Below are 4430 nucleotides of genomic sequence, written 5' to 3'. Positions count from 1 at the left end.
TCATAAAAATAAATGAAACTAAAACAGAAGGAAAATGGAGGTAAGAGGACCTATGGGGGGGTGCCTGGCTGGCTCATTTGTTGGAGCATGTGACTCTTGATCTCAGGCTTGTGAGAGGTGTAGAGATTGCTTAAAAATCAAATCTTAAAAAAAAAAAGATCTATGGAACTTAGGTGGTTTCAAGTTTGAGGCAGTTTGTGGGCAGAGCCCAAAGGTGAGCCATTTTGGAAATCTGGACTTCACAGGCCTCAGATCTCACTCACATCAAGTAATGTTAACCACGCTTACAGCAGGCACGTTGAGAGGGGTTTTAAAAATTTGTTTTTATAAGCACTTGCTGAGAAACAGAGCTACTTACATAGAATGCCTGTGATGTTTATGCCACATTACCAGAAGCCTTTTCTTTTTTTTTTTTTTTGGAAGCATGAAGAAAAACAAACAAAAAGAGTCAAAACCGTGTCTACCTTTGCTCTATGCTGCTGGAATACAAAGTAATTTTTCACTTCATAAAAGAACTGTCCACCCTGAGATGATTTGCAGCTTCATAGACTTGAGTCAGAACTGAATGTCACCTAACAACTGGAAGTTGGCCCACAGATGTCTAGAAGAATTCAATCACACCATGTGAAGCTTTGTTTCTTCCACAATACACAGCCGTGCCGTGGGGGCCCCAGGGAAGAAGGCAGTGGTCCTCTCTACTTGGGTGGAATTGGGTGAGAAAGACTCATGGAGGAGGTGATCCTTAAACTGTATCATGAAAGAAGGGTAGATGTTTGCCAGGCAGATGAGGCTGAGTTTAGTGGAAAGCTCATAGGTGCAGCCTGGAAAGGGGGAACAGTGTGGACTAAGGTGTGGTGGGGCGATATAGCCCAGTGTGTTTGTAACTTTGAGGTCAGGAATGAGGTAGGGCACAATGAAATAAATACTGGATGGAAAACTGCCTGGAAAGCAGGGCCAGATCATGGACATCCCTGTACATTGTACTAAAGGGTTTGTTTTCACTCATTTATTTAATACATTGTTGTATGGAAAACCTAAATGACAGACCTGGGGAGGCAAGACACATTTTGTTATTGTTGTTCTCCTGGAGGTTATAATATACAAGAGGCAGACAGACGTTAAATCAATAATCACAAATATACCTATTTAATTTTACTTGGGATAAGCTCTTGTCTGTGAAGGACGATGCTTATGTAATGAGAGTTTGTAATGGAAAAATCTAACTTGCTCAGGGGGTCCAAGAAGCCTTCCCTGAGGAAGTGAACATGAACGTGAGAACAGAGTAGGGGTTACTGAGCCAGAGGAGGGCTTGTTTGGGTGCGGTCGTTGGGTGGGGTTGGGAAGTACATTGAGGACAGTTGTGACAGGGGCAAAGACCTGGGGACAGGGAGTTATCTGGGGCTGAAGTGAAGCAGAAAAGCCTATCGATGGACTCCAATCAGGGGAGCCTCATGATCATATTTGCATTTTAGGGACTGCCCCCTGGCTGTACTGTGGGAAATAATAACAGCATATAGGACTGGAGGTAAAGAAACCTGTTGGTGTGCTATTATCTTAGATCCGGTGGGAAGGTCAAGGTGAGAGCAAAAGCTGGCAGTGTGGACAGAGAGGAGGGGCTAGATTTGGTAGATGTTTAGGGGCTAGACTTGGCTGTTCCTGCTGACTAATGAATTAGATGTGGGAAGTGAGGAGGAGGAAGTCAAAAGAATGACTCCTGGGTTTCTGGATGGAACAACCGAGTAGATGGCGAAAAGGGGCACAGAGGATCAGATATGGTGGGTGGAGAGGATTAGGCGGAGCTAATGAGCTTCATTTTGGACACACTTAGTTGGAGGTGCCTATGGAAATATCCAAATGGCAGCTGGATGCGAGTGTGAAGTTCCAGGAAGATTTCAGAGCTGGAGTTACAGAAACAAAAAACATCAGCAGTTAAGGTGGTGGTGGAATTGACAGTTCACACAGGGAAAGTGGATTGAGTGAGAAGACAGAAGACAGGTCCTGGAAAGGACCACACCCTAGGAAACATAGGTATTTAACAGGTGAGCGTAGAAAGAAGAAGTAGAAAGGAGCCCGAGGAAGAATGACCAGAGAGGTAGAAGAATCAGAGGTAAGGGCATGCTGGGTATTCTCCATTTGCCCCTCCAGACCTACTTTCTTCCCTTCTTTATCCTGCTTTGTGGCCTGGAAGGCTGACCTCTGTGGACTGCAACTACCAGCTCTCTTGCTCTCTGGCTTCCAGAGGTCAGCTGCTGGGAGGCACTGACAGGAGAAGGGAAGGCCAGAAGAGAGGGAAGCCGGGTGATCTTTCCTGCCACATTGTGGATTGTCAGCAGGTGTCCACACTCAAAGTCCACACTCCCGTTGTGCACACCAAAGTCCACGCTCCCGTTGTGCACACACAGCTACAGTTCTTTCGCCTCTGCAGGCCTTGGGGTGGGAAAGGCGCCCTCTGTGGCTTGTCTGTAGGTCCCTCACCTTCCTTTGCTAGTCGCTCTTAATCCCGTCTAGATCTTTTCAAGTGGTTCCTTCATTGGACTGTCTCCAGTCTCCCTGTTTCTTGCCATCTGTGTCTTGCTGGGATCCTTGCCCTTGAAGAGAGCTAGCACAGACCACAGGGTGAGTTTCAAGGTGCCCTTGAAGAGAGCTAGCACAGACCACAGGGTGAGTTTCAAGGTCTCTGCAGAGACCTTGTTTGAGGAAGACTGAGGAGTCCCTGGTATGTAGCAGCTGGAGGTTGTCGTGACCTTTACTGGCACAGGTCAAGGGCATGGTGAGCTGAAGCCTGATGGCAGTGCACTGAGGAGTCAATGGAGAGCCACTGAAAACTCCTCTGAGGAATCTAGCTATGGAAAGAGAAGAAGGTGGTATTTTGAGGGAGCTGTAGGGTAGGGTTTTGTTTTGTTTTGTTTTTTTACTTTTACTTTTACTTTACTTGGGCATGCTTTAGCCAATGGGAAGAAGCCATTAGATAAGGAAAGATTGGAAGTGAAAGAATGGGAAGTATGAATGGATCCATGCCCAGGACTGTAGCAAGAGCTAAACCTTGACCACAGAATGCTCACTTCTTCGACGGGCCAAGGAGTGTGAATGTGGATAGTAAATGTGTACTGCTATGGGGTAAGGAATGAGGAAGTTTCTTCCTGACAGCCTAAATTTTCTCAGTGAAAGTTCAAGGACAGGGAAATTTCAAAATAGCAATTGTGAACAACAGGGGAAAAATTGATCCAGGACCAATGAAGACCTCAAAAGTTTGCTAAGATAAATGAGTAAATGATTGGTCTAAATGATGTAAACCTGAATGCAGGATGAAGTTATAATGTCGTCAGATAAAGTTGGAAAGTTAGGAGGTGTCTATGGAATTTGGTGTTTATATAGGCAGAAGGGAGCATGGGAAGTTCTTTGTTTTGTTTTAGTAATCTCTACACCTAACGTGGGGCTTGAACTCACAGCTCTGAGATCAAGAGTCTCATGCTGTACTGACTGAGCCAGCTAGGTGCCTTCATCAAAGATTTTTGAGTAATGGAGAGATGAAGAGAACATAAGACTTTTGGGGGAGTAAGTGGGGACATGGAGAAGTACCAATGGCCACAAAAAGGCCTTAAAATAATCTAGGTGATAGATAGGGATGTGCCTTATTTTGAGGGTAGAGATTACAAACTTAAGAGTCACTGAGGAGCTAGATCCTATAAGACTAGTGGTGATGCCAACAGGTGAATTAAGGGATGGTTGGTTCCTTTCCCCAAACTCACTCACCTCCGATCCTAATCACCCTAAATGAACACTCTAAATTAAAACAGGGTGCTTTCTATGCAAATACTGGTTTGACATAAACTGCCTCGCCCTATCCAGACTTAAAACGCCACACTTAAACGTCTCCTTGTATAGACATACGCTGCATACACTCCCACTGCATAGAGCTTAGAGGCTACTCAGATCTAGGAAATAAAAGACAGAGAGTCTGAGATAAGTCAGAAATTTTAACTGGCTTTACTGGGTGAATGTCGTGATGCTATTGACCAAGAAAGAGAATGTGGGAGACCATGTTTGTGAAGGAAAATGATGAATTTTAGGTCCCAGGATGATCTATGTGGATTTGGGCCATTGGGGTTGAGAATGTGAGTCTGAAGCTTGGGGCTGGGCCTCATCGTACAGATGCAGGTGCCATCTGTATGGATCTGTTGTGAAACAGCGGGGTCCCAGGAGAGTGGTGTGTAAGAAAAACTGGGAAGAGATCCTTGAGGAATGCTCTTTGAGAGGGCAAGCAGAGGTGGGGAAGGAGTGTCAGAAAGGAAAAGGAGAAAATGCCAGAGAAGTGGAGAATGAACAGAAGACCACAGCTCCTGACAGCCCAGATTGGACAGTCACACTAAGGAAGAGATAGTTGAAGACAATGGCAGAGGATCTTTTCCTTGTACAAAACATATCACCTC

Source organism: Puma concolor, chromosome B1 (genome assembly GCF_028749965.1).
Source record: "Puma concolor isolate L17-30 chromosome B1, mPumCon1.1.hap2, whole genome shotgun sequence".
Lineage (NCBI taxonomy): Eukaryota > Metazoa > Chordata > Mammalia > Carnivora > Felidae > Puma > Puma concolor.
Note: the sequence above shows the minus strand (reverse complement) of the source record.